Here is a 13,281-nt window from a genome sequence, read left to right as displayed (position 1 = left end):
TAATCCAAGTCTATGCCCTAACCACTAATGTCAAAGAAGCTGAAGTTGAATGGTTCTATAAAGACTTTCAAGACCTTCTAGAAATAACACCAAAAAAAAGATGTCCTTTTCATCATAGGGGATAGAATGCAAAAGTAGGAAGTCAATAGATACCTGGAAAGACAGGCAAGTCTGGCCTTGAAGTAAAAGAAGCAGGGTCATGGGGCATAAAGCTGTGTGGTGCTCTGTGGTACTAGCTTCATCTTAAGCATATGGTACTCATTATAGACCAGAGAGCAGAACCTAAAAGCCAAATTGATGGTTCTTCAGCCTATGTGATGGTTCTCCCCTCTAACCTATTGATCTTAAATTTAGTTTATCACATATCTTGAGTTTGTTATTCTCACCTAGCCACAGGTGATACCTAAATGTTCTAGTGGTTTTCCCTACTTTCTTCAATTGAAGTCTGAATTTTGCAATAGAGGCTTCATGATCTGAGCCACAGTCAGCTCACAGTCTTGTTTTTGCTGACACTAAAGAACTTCTACATCTTTGGCTGCAAAGAATATGATTTTTTGCAACCTGATTTTGGTATTGACTATCCGGTGATGTCCACATGTAGAGTCTTCTCTTGTGTTGTTGTAAGAGGGTGTTTGCTATGACCAGTGTACTCTTTTGGCAAAGCTCTGTTAGCCTTTGCCCTGCTTCATTCTGTACCCCAAGGCCAAACTTGCCTTGTTACTCCAGGTATCTCTTGACTTCCTACTTTTGCATTCCAGTCCCCTATGATGAAAAGGACATCTTTCTTTGGTGTTAGTTCTAGAAGGTCTTGTAGGTCATCATAGAACTGTTCAGCTTCTTCAGCATTAGTGGTTGGGCATAGACTTGGATTACTGTGACATTGAATGGTTTGCCTTGGAAACAAACAGAGATCATTCTGTCATTTTTTTAGATTGCTTCCAAGTACCATATTTCAGACTCTTTTGTTGACTATGAGGGCTACTCCATTTCTTCTAAGGGATTCTTGCCCACAGTAGTAGATATAATGGTCATCTGAATTAAATTTGCCCATTCCAGTTCATTTTAGTTCACTGATTCCTAAAATGTCTATGTTCACTCTTGCCATCTCCTGTTTGACCACTTCCAATTTGCCTTGATTCATGGACCTAACATTCCAGGTTCCTATGCAATACTGCTCTTTACAGCATCGGACTTTACTTCCATCACCAGTCACATCCACAACTGGGTGTTGTTTTCACTTTGGCTCCATCTATTCATTCTTTCTGGAATTATTTCTCTACTCTTCTCCAGCAGTGTATTAGGCCCCTAGTGACCTGGGGAGTTCATCTTTCAGTGTACTATATTTTGGCCTTTTCACAGTGTTCATGGAGTTCTTGCGGCAAGAATACTGACATGGTTTGCCATTCCCTTCTCCAGTGGACCATGTTTTGTCAGAACTCTCCACCATGACCCATCCATCTTGGGTGGCCCTACATAGCATGGCTCATAGTTTCATTGAGTTAGACAAGGCTGTGATCCATGTGATCAGTTTGGTTAGTTTTCTGTGATTGTGGTTTTCATTCTGTCTGCCCTCTGATGGATAAGGATAAGAGGCTTATGGAAGCTTCCTGATGGGAGAGACTGACTGTGGGGGAAACTGGGTCTTATTCTGATGGGCAGGGCCATGTTCAGTAAATCTTTAATCCAATTTTCTGTTGATGGGCAGGGCTGTGTTCCCTCCCTGTTGTTTGGTCTGAGGCCAAACTATGGTGGAGGTAATGAACCTAAATCAAATCCCTTATGATTATACAGTGGAAGTGACAAATAGATTCAAGGGATTAGATCTAATAGACAGAGTGCCTGAAGAACTATGGATGGAGGTTTGTGACATTGTACAGGAGGCAGTGATCAAGACCATCCCCAAGAAAAAGAAATGCAAAAAAGGCAAAATGGTTTTCTGAGAGGCCTTACAAATAGCTGAGGAAAGAAGAGAAGCTAAAGGCAAAAGAGAAAAGGAAAGATATACCCATCTGAATGCATAGTTCCAAAGAATAGCAAGGAGAGATAAGAAAGCCTTCCTCAGTGATAAATGCAAAGAAACAGAAGAAAACAACAGAATGGGAAAGACTAGAGATCTTTTCAAGAAAATTAGAGATACCAAGGGAACATTTCATGCAAAGATGGGCACAATAAAGGACAGAAATGGTATGGAACTAACAGAAGCAGAAGAGATTAAGAAGGGGTGGCAAGAATACATAGAAAAACTATACAAAGATATCTTCATGACCCAGATAACCATGATGGTGTGATCATTCACATAGAGCCAGACATCCTGGAATGTGAAGTCAAGTGGGCCTTAGGGCGCATCACTACAAACAAAACTAGTGGAGGTGATGGAATCCAGTTGGGCTAATTCAAATCTTAAAAGACGATGCTGTAAAAGTGCTGCACTCAATATATCAGCAAATTTGGAAAACTCAGCAGTGGCCAAAGGACTGCAAAATGTCAGTTTCCATCCCAATCCCAAAGAAAGGCAATGCAAAGGAATGTTCAAAGTAGCATGCAGCTGCACTCATCTCACACGCTAGCAAAGTAATGCCCCAAATTCTCCAAGCCAGGCTTCAACAGTACATGAACCATGAACTTTCAGATGTCCAAGCTGGTCTTAGAAAAAGTAGAAGAACCAGAGATCAAATTGCCAATATCCGTTGGATCATAGAAAAAGTAACAGAGTTCCAGAAAAACATCTACTTCTGCTTTATTGACTACACCAAAGCCTTTGTGTGGATGACAACAAAGTCTGGAAAATTCTTAGAGAAACGGGAATACTGGACCACTTTACCTGCCTCTTGAGAAATCTGTATGCAGGTCAAGAAGAAACAGTTTGAACTGGACATGAAACAACTGACTGGTTCCAAACTGGGGGAAAAGTACGTCAAGGCTGTATATTGTCACCCTGCTTATTTAACTCATATGCACAGTACATCATGAGAAATGTCAGGCTAGATGAAGCACAAGCTGGGATCAAGATTGTTGGGAGAAATACCAATAACCTCAGATATGCAGATGACACCACCCTTGTGGCAGAAAGTGAAGAGGAACTAAAGAACCTCTTGATGAATGTGAAAAAGGAGAATCAAAAAGCTGTCTTAAAACCTAACATTCAAAAAACTAAGACCATGGTGTTCGGTCCCATCACCCATGGCAAATAAATGGGGAAACAATGGAAATAGTGACAAACTTTATTTTTTTTTTTGGCTCCAAAATCACTGCAAATAGTAACTGCAGACATGATATTAAAACACGCTTGCTCCTTGGAAGAAAAGCTATGACAAACCTAGCATTTAAAAAGCAGAGACTACTTTGCCAACAAAGGTTCATCTAGTCAAAGCTATGGTTTCTCCAGTAGTCATGTATGGATGTGAGAGTTGGACTATAAAGAAAGCTGAATGCTGAAGAATTGATGCTTTTGAAATGTGATGTTGGAGAAGACTCTTGAGAGTCCCTTGGACAGCAAAGAGATCCAACCAGTCAATCCTAAAGGAAATCAGTCCTGAATATTCATTGAAAGGACTGATGCTGAAGCTGAAGCTCCAATAATTTGGCCACCTAATGCAAAGAACTGACTCATTGGAAAAGACCCTGATGCTGGGAAAGATTGAAGGCAGGAGGAGAAGGGGATGACAGAGGATGAGATGGTTGGATGGCATCATGGATTTAACAGACACAAGTTTGAGCAAGCTCCAGGAGATGGTGATGGACAGGGAAGCCTGGCATGCTACAGTCCATTGGGTGGTAAAGAGTCGGACACAACTGAGCGACTGAACTGAGTTGAACTGAACTGAGCCTCAGGTATAGAGCAGGTGAACCTTATAAATATCTGATTACTAAACTTTCATCCTTGGACAATGGGAATTGTTTGCACTGACTTCTCTCTACTACATTCTGGAATACAAACTCCATGAATAGACATATTGGTCTGTTTTCTTTTTCATAACTAGATCCCCAGCTTCTAGCAAAGTGAATGGGATGTACTAAGAACTAAATAAAATATTTGTTGAATGGAAAAATAAATAAATGCATGACTATTTTTCATTGTCCTCTGGAAAGGTAGCAGAGAGGAAATGAGTAACTACATCTTCCCACAGTATTGATACATAAAAGTAATAAGAAGTGACAGCAGCCGCTGTCCCCAGGGGCAATCCTTTCCAATACCAATCTTGGAATCAACTATAAAGAACATGAAAAAATATCCCATTCATTCCTCTGCTATTTGATTCTACTTCAGAGTTAAAACACTCTTCTCCAGGTTACAGCTCCTAAAAGTGAGAAATTTACTTACATGGCTCTCGAAGGAGGTCTCTGGAAACAGCAACATCAGCGTCACTGTGAATGTGGTGGTAGAAATCACACTTTCAGGTGTTACAGCAGACCACTGATCAGAAACTCTGGGGGTGGAGCCAGCAATCTGTGTTTTAACAACTCTTCAGGGGTTTGTTTCTGATGCAGGCTTAAGTTTGAAAACCACTGACCTGAAGTCCACGGTTTTTTGCCGGGAGCCAACACACGAGACCCTACCCATGACAAGGCCATAAGGGAGAAAACCTGACGGGCAAGGCGGATCAGGTTTTCAGGGGTTTCGAAAAGGCCAGCTCACGAGATCCCACCCATGACAAGGTCACGAGGAGAAAGCCTGACAGGCAAGGCAGATCAGGTTTTCAGGGATTTCGAAAAGCTGCCCCCGGCGCTCACCTTAAAGATGATATCTGTCTTTCTGATGCCTGCCTCAATGGACTACTCCCTAATTTCTCTGACACAGGCAGGAAGGCCTTCCCCATCTCTTCCCAAATAAGAATCAATTTAGAACTTTAATCAATAAGTTTCCCAGGTGGTGGTATTTTATGAGATTATTTAGGGTGAAAGGAGTGTTTTAATTCAAACTCCTTTGCTGGTAGTTTGTTAGCCAAATGCATTTATGCCCCTGGTACTAATATGCATGATTGGTTATAATATCCTAATCATAAAATAACATAAAGAACCTAATTATATAAAAGCCCTAATAGACATAGAGCCTTTTTAAGGGGTAAAGGAGTCCTATTAGAAAACATAAAAATTATTCTATAGGTGGTTATTGGGTTGAGATTTGCTTGCTGTGTTTTGCTTGCTGTGTTTTTGCTTTTAATGTGCTAAGGTTGTGTTATAGAAACCATTGTTAATATAGTTAAAGATCTAGAGAAATAAGGACTTAGCCCTAGTGTGGTAACAATGAGATGGTTGCTAATTGTCAGCCAGGAGTGCTAGGCAGAGGCTGCCTCACTGAAGCCGCAGAGTCTGTGTGGGGTAAACTTCTTAGATAAACGCAACTGACAACTTCTGCAGAAGGATTAATTTTTGTGTTAACAAGGTTATACTTCTACTCTGTACTGTTGCCCTATGAGACTGCTACCTTTCAGTTAAGGTCACCATAGAAACAGAAAATAGGTTTACATTCACCTGACTTGCATAAAATGTTAATAGGCCCCAAGGCCAGAAGATAATGTACAAGACCCTCATAAACAAAGAAGTATGCAGAAAACACCCTGGTTTTGTGAAGGACAAGCTGACATAATGTTAAACTATCTTCCCCTTAGAAATGTACTAACTTAGGGTATAAAAGCTATGGTAAAAAATAAAGCATTGCCAGACTCTGCCAGACCCTGCAAACACCCCCGTCTGGTCATTCTCTCTCTCTCTCTCTCTCTCTCTCTCTCTCTCTCTCTCTCTCTCTCCCTCGCAGACTTGGCCCTATCAAGGCTGGTCTCACGTGTCTTCTATCTCTCGCCGACGCCGTTCATCCTGAGGGTACCCCCTGGATCCTGCTGGGGCTGGACCCCGGCAGTTTTTGTTTCTGTAACTCCCCACTCCCTATCCTGCCTAAAATAAGGTTTCTTTCTATTTTATTTCTTTTGACCTTCTCTACCTACATGATCTGGATTTTCCACATTCCAGATCTTCCCCAAGTCCAGATGACCTTTTCTTGTCTCATATGTCCCAGGAGCAGCTGTGTCCAGCTTCTTTGGGTGGGGGGTGGGGGGTGGGAGGGGGTTGGGGTTAACTGTCCCTGGAGTAACAGGCAAGCTTAGCCTTGGAGTACAAAATGAAGCAGGGCAAAGGCTAACTGGATTCTGCCAAGAGAACGCGTTGGTCACAGCTAACATCCTTTTTCAACAACACAAGAGACAACTTTACATGTGGACGTCACCTGAAGGTCAATACCAAAATCAGATTGATGACATTCTTTGTAGCCAGTGATGCAGAAACTGTATACAGCCAGCAAAAAGAAGGCCTGTACTGATGGTGGCTCAGATCATCAGCTTCTCTTTGCAAAATTCAGGCTTAGCCTAAACAGAGCAGGAAAAACAACTAGACCAGCCAGGTGTGACTTAAATCACATCCCCTGTGACTATGCAATGGAGGTGACAAATAGATTCAAGGGATTAGATCTAGTAAACAGTATGCCTGAAGAACTATGGACAGAGGTCTGTAATATTGTACAGGAGGCAGTGAACAAAACCATCCCAAAGAAAAAGAAAAGCAAGAAGGCAAAGTGGTTATCTGAGGAGGCTTTACAAATAGCTGAAGAAAGAAGAGAAGCAAAAAGCAAGGGGAAAAGGAAATGGTACACCCAACTAAATGCAGAGCTCCAAAGAATAATAGGAAGGAGAGACAAAAAGGCCTTCTTCAACATACAGTGCATAAAAATAGAGGAAAACAACAGGGGCCAAAGGGCTAGAGACTTCTTCAGGAAAATTGGAAATATCAAGAGAATATGTTGCTCAAAAAGTAAAGCCGCTCAGTCGTGTCTGACTCTTTGAGACCCCATGGACTGTAGCCTACCAGGCACCTCCGTCCACGGGACTTTCCAGGCAAGAACATTGCTCAAATAAAGGGTACAATAAAGGACAGAAATGGTAGAGATCTATTAGATGCCGAAGAGATCAAAAAGAGATGGAAAGAATACATGGAAAGACTGCACAAAAAAAATCTTAATGAACCAGATTACTATGATGGTGTGGTCAGCCACCCAGAGCCAGACATTCTGGAGTGTGAACTCAAGTGGGCCTTAGGAAGCAGTACTAATAATGAAGCTACTGGATGCGATGGAATTCTGGTAAACCTATTCAAAACAGGTCCTGCGCTTCCAGGTATTGGATTCCACGTGAGAGGAGTCTGTCCTTCCTGAAAGGAGAAAATGACCAAGTTTTAGGAACCAGTAGCATTCACAGATGCCTCTGTGGACTTCGCCAAGCAAGACTGGGGTTGCTGGACTCTGTTAGGCACACAGGAAGCTGCACAGAGCTGTGATGCTGGAGAACGACTGCCCCTTGGTCTCAGCGGGAGACTTGAATGAAAATTTTGTGGAAAATGAAGATAAAGTACTTACGTTATCTAGTACCTCAAGAGCTTTCCTGCTGGCAAATTTTGGAAGAGGTGGCTTAGTACAGTAATGAGGAGTCAGAATTAAATTGTGAATATTCAAAGGGAGGTGTAAGTAACCCTGAACTGGATCTTTCTACTTGTCAGAGTGGAGAAAAGTATCTTCTCATATTTCCAGGAACCCACAAGCAGGGTGGTGACTCTTCAGAGTGATGATTTAAAAAAAACATGGAGAGTGAAGAATATTCATCTTTGAAAGTCCCAATCCAAATGGCCACCCAGTACCCCTCATTCTGTAAGAATGAGCCCCAGGATCCTCAGGAAAGCAGAAGTCTGTTTGTGACTGAAGAAAGCCCTGAGAGGAAACTGACAGAGGGGAAAAGTCCTCCCATTGAGCATTGTTCAGAGAACCTTCAAGATAAACTTGTGGCTGATGTAAAAGAAGTGGTCTTGCCATTGTTCAAAGGGGAGACAATTTGCCATATTGGCCAGTTGAAAGAATCCTTGGAGCCCTTTGACTATAACCACAGAGACGTTTGCGGTTGGAAATCCTAGGTGGCCAGCCATCATCATCAGAGAGCTCATACAGAGGAGAAGCCCTGTAGCCATCAAGACTGTGGGGAAACACGTACCAGCCCAGGTGGCCATCCTGGTGAGAAAATCCGCCCTTCAGAGAAGGTGTACAGATGTAGTCAGTGTGGTAGGGACTTCAGTGAGCGTTCAGAGCTAGTCCTTCATCAGAGGGACCACACTGAAGAAAAGCCCTACAGATGTGATCAGTGCGGGAAGGGCTTCACAAGGAGCTCGAGTCTCCTCATCCACCGTGAAGTCCACGCAGATGAGAAGCCTTACAAGTGCGATAAGTGTGGGAAGGGCTTCACCAGGAGTTCAAGTCTGCTCATTCATCACTCAGTCCACACAGGTGAGAAGCCTTATAAATGTGACAAGTGCAGGAATGGCTTCAGCCAGAGCTCCAAACTGCACATCCACCAGCGAGTGCACACCGGCGAGAAGCCCTACGAGTGTGGGGAGTGCGGCATGAGCTTCAGTCAGCGCTCCAACCTGCACATCCACCAGCGGGTCCACACAGGGGAGAGGCCCTACAAGTGTGGGGAGTGCGGAAAGGGCTTCAGTCAGAGCTCAAACCTTCACATCCACCGCTGTTCACACACGGGGGAGAAGCCTTACCAGTGCTACGAGTGCGGGAAGGGCTTCAGCCAGAGCTCAGACCTCCGCATCCACCTGCGAGTCCACACTGGGGAGAAGCCCTATCACTGCGGCAAATGTGGGAAGGGCTTCAGCCAGAGCTCCAAACTCCTCATCCACCAGCGGGTCCACAGGAAAGATCCCATTAAATGAGGTCTTCAATCACATGCTCTTACTCCAAAGACTTCAATATCTCTAACATCACTCTTACTTTCACATTCTCAGGATATAGTCAGATATGTTCCCTCACTGAAAGTCATTCACTTAAGGTATTTAAGTACCAAGCACTTTGTTATGCTACACAGTGAATTGATTGTTCTTGTTGCTCAGATGGGTAGAGTGAAAATGTCTGTACTTTGCCATTCAGCCAGTGTTACTAGAGCTACATATCCTACCCAGCATTTCTAAGTGCAAGAACCTTATATTTGTCTAAGCAGAACGTGTTTCCTTTGCTCACACTCTCTGAGAATCTGGAACTTTGGCTTTCTCTTCAAATCGTGTGCCTTGTGTTTTTCATATTTCCTTCCAGCCCTGAGTAGCCCTCTTTAAATTATGATTGCACAGTATGTTTTAATATTTGCTATAACCCCCAAAAGTCATTTGCTTTTGCAGCATTGTTACTGAGCCAGACTTGGGTCTTCTTGGCCAAGCAGAGTAAAGCCAATCTACTGACACTGGCTTGTAAAGGAAGTGCACCATTTATTGCGGGGCACCATAGGAGTCCAAGCAGCTAGTGCTCTTCAGACCCAAACTGATGGCTTTCAGGGAAATGTAAGGTGAGGAACAGGGGACTGTGGGGTACATGATCAGCTCATGGACATTCTTCTCATTGGCTGATGGTGAGGCAATTAGGAGTCAACATCATCAACCTTCTGTTTCTAACCCATCTGGGGTCTGCCTGCTTGTGGGCAGCAAACAGTTAACCTCTTGCATCTGGTGGCAGTTTCAGTATCTGCAAAACAGCTCAAAGGACATGGCTCAGAATATTATCCATATTCTGGAGGAATTACCAGTCCTTGCTTAACTTAATATTAATAGCTAAACTATTATTGTTTTGTTTTGCTTGACTTTTTTCCTTTCTGTCTGCATTTTCTCTCTTCTCTGATTAAATTTACACTTTGGAACTTGGGGAAGGCTTGGAGAGTATGTTTTGAGATGACAAGGCTTAAAATATGTACTCTATTACACATAATTCAATTGGGGTATGGAGCTAGGACACCTCAGAGGGTTAAGGATCATCTCCTAGAAGTTAAAACAAGAAGCTTGTAAAATAAGTTGAGAGAAAATTGATTGTTTTTTAGTGAATACATAAGTAAAGCAGAAGTTACTATACAATGAACTAATTGCAACCCTGATTTTCTAAACAATGACTGATTCCCCAAGTGGTACTTAAGAGGCTCCCTAGTCACCTATATTTTAGTTAGTCACCAGTGACTAGTATCCATACATGAAAAAATGGTGGGGAAAATATAGATGCAATATTTATTACCTTGAGGAGGTGGGGTTATAACTGGTACATCCTGATCAAAGGTAACCTGAAGCAGTTAACTGGACTTGGATAACAGGAAAGTGACATGTTAAATTTAGAGGAAGTGTAGCTAATGTCTAATAAGAAATGGAGGAAGGTGACAGATTGAGACTTGCTTTCCTTCAAGAGACAATCCCAGAATATTTGACTCCAGCTCAGAGGAGCCCACATAAAATGATTAGGGTAGTGACTGAGCATCTGCACTTTGGCACTGCAACATACCCTCACTAGTTTGGAAACCATAAGATGGTATCACAACTGATGTGATTCTGCTTTGGTGATCTCTAGAATTACGAATCCCTCCAAGTTCCTCCTGGTCTCATAAGATTATGTGTGAACATCTCTTCTGGATTTGACTCTTGTTTGTCACATATGTCTTCTAATTGGCTGATAGATATAATCTGTTTGGGGCTTAGAGCCAAATATGATCATAAGAATCCATGTGTAGTGAGTCCAGAGAGTAGATATAAAGTCCAAGTCTCATATGGTTATAAACTAGCCTGTTTTCCAAGTCTCCTTTTATACATACCTTGATTTAGCAATGTTTTTAACTCTGTTTAGCTTTTATTGTTCTCTTTTAAGCACTAGCTTTCTTAATACAACTGACATGTGGTCAGAGTCCCTGGGAAGCATTTTGCTGACTGTGGTAAGGAAGTTTGGAGGGAAAGTCAGAAAAAGGAACTTGTGCATGAAAATGCAGGAAAAGGAGCCTTCCTGATGGCTCAGGGATAGAGAATCTGCCTGCCAATGCAGGAGACATAAGTTCAATCCCTGATCTGAAAATATCCCACATGGCTTGGACCAACTAAGCCTGTGCTCTAGAGCCCAGGAGCCCAACTACTGAGCCCACAACTACTGAAGCCTGCATGCCCTATTGCCTGTGTTCTGTAACAAGAGAAGCCACAGCAAATGAGAAACCTTCAAACTGCAACTAGAGAGTAGCCTCTACTCACTGCAACTAGAGAAAAGCCCACACAGCAACAAAGACCCAGCACAGCCAAAAATAAACAAAATTATTTTTTTAAAAAATGCAGGAAGAACAACAGGGCATGTCTCACATTTCATCAAGTCCTAAAGATGCCATAGATTGACAAAGAGAAAACACTTTGTTAATTTTTAAGACATCCCAACTTCAGACATGTGAAAATGAAAAAAAAACAGATGTGTTACAAAATGGTTCTTTTTCAGAACTCAAAGGTTGTCCTAAGATTGATCCTTTACTGGTACCTGAACAAAGACCTTTGGAAAATCTCAATAATTGTATTCGATTGATAATTCCATCACAAATTTGGCAAAGAATCTAGGTTACAGATTAAATTCTTAAAATTCTTACCTAAAAAAAAAAAAAAGTAAAAAGGATGATGCTATCAAAGTGTTGCACTCAATATGTCAGCAAATCTGGAAGACCCAGCAGTGGTCACAGGACTGGAAAAGGTCAATCCTCATCCCAGTTCCCAAGAAGGGTAGTACTAAAGACGGTTCTGACCATCAGACAGTGGCAATCATCTCCCATGCTTGTAAGATCATCCTTAAAATCTTGCATGCTACGGCTTGGCAGGCTACAGTCCATGGGGTCGCAAAGAGTCAGACACAACTGAGTGACTAAGCGCAAGCACATGGCTTCAGCGTTACATGAACCAAGAACTTGCACACATCCAAACTGGGTTTAGAAAAGGCAGTAGAATCAGAGACAGAATTGCCAACATTCGCTGGATCATAGAGAAAGCAAGGGAATTCTAGAAAAACATCTACCTCTGTTTCATCAACTACACTAAAGCCTTTGACTGTGTGGATCATAACAAACTGTGGAAAGCTCTTAAAGAGATGGGAATACCAGACCATCTTACCTGTCTCCTGAGAAACCTGTATGCAAGTCAAGAAGCAACAGTTAGAACCCTGTATGGAACAACTGATTGGTTCAAGATTGAGAAAGGAGTATGACAGGGCTGTCTGCTGTCATCCTGTTTATTTAACCTATATGCTGAGCACATCATGAGAAATGCCGGGCTGGATGAATTACAAGCTGGAATCAAGATAGGCAGGAGAAACATCAACAACCTCAGATATGTGGATGATACCACTCTAATGGCAGAAAGCAAAGAGGAACTAAAGAGCTTCTTGATGAGGATAAAGGAGGAGAGTGAAAGAGCCAGCTTAAAACTAAATATTAAAAAACTAAGATCATGGCATCTGGCCCCATTACTTCATGGCAAATAGAAGGGGGGAAAGGTGGAAGTAGTGACAGATTTCCTCTTCTTGGGCTCTAAAATCACTGCAGATGGTGACTGCAGCCATGAAATCAGAAGACGATTGCTTCTTGGCAGGAAAGCTATGACAAACCTAGACAGTGTGTTGAAAAGCGGAAACAAAATGAAGAAACAGACAAAGGATTAATCTCAAAAATATACAAGCAACTCCTGCAGCTCAATTCCAGAAAAATAAATGACCCAATCAAAAAATGGGCCAAAGAACTCAACAGACATTTCTCCAAGGAAGACATACGGATGGCAAAAAAACACATGAAAAGATGTTCAACATCACTCATTATCAGAGAAATGCAAATCAAAACCACAATGAGGTACCATTACAACGCCAGTCAGGATGGCTGCTATCCAAAAGTCTACAAGCAATAAATGCTGGAGAGGGTGTGGAGAAAAGGGAACCCTCTTACACTGTTGGTGGGAATGCAAATTAGTACAGCCACTATGGAAAACAGTGTGGAGATTTCTTAAAAAGCTGGAAATAGAACTACCATATGACCCAGCAATACCACTTCTAGGCATACACACCAAGGAAACCAGATCTGAAAGAGACACATCCACCCCAGTGTTCATCGCAGCACTGTTTATAATAGCCAGGACATGGAAGCAACCTAGATGCCCATCAGCAGACGAATGAATGAGGAAGCTGTGGTACATATACACCATGGAATATTACTCAGCCATTAAAAAGAATTCATTTGAATCAGTTCTAATGAGGTGGATGAAACTGGAGCCCATTATACAGAGCGAAGTGAGCCAGAAAGATAAAGACCATTACAGCATACTAACACATATATATGGACTTTAGAAAGATGGTAACGATAACCCTATATGCAAAACAGAAAAAGAGACCCAGATGTATAGAACAGACTTTTGGACTCTGTGGGAGAA

At 42.2% G+C, this 13,281-nt stretch overlaps 1 pseudogene; it reads left to right on the top strand.

Moving 5' to 3' along the window:
* Nucleotides 1–6,979: 6,979 nt before the first annotated feature.
* Nucleotides 6,980–8,832, top strand: LOC110133989 (zinc finger protein 239-like; annotated as a pseudogene).
* Nucleotides 8,833–13,281: the final 4,449 nt, after the last annotated feature.

The sequence above is a fragment of the Odocoileus virginianus genome, unplaced genomic scaffold, assembly GCF_023699985.2.
Source record: "Odocoileus virginianus isolate 20LAN1187 ecotype Illinois unplaced genomic scaffold, Ovbor_1.2 Unplaced_Scaffold_3, whole genome shotgun sequence".
Classification (NCBI taxonomy): Eukaryota; Metazoa; Chordata; class Mammalia; order Artiodactyla; family Cervidae; genus Odocoileus; species Odocoileus virginianus.
This window is presented reverse-complemented; position numbering and strand designations above follow the sequence as displayed.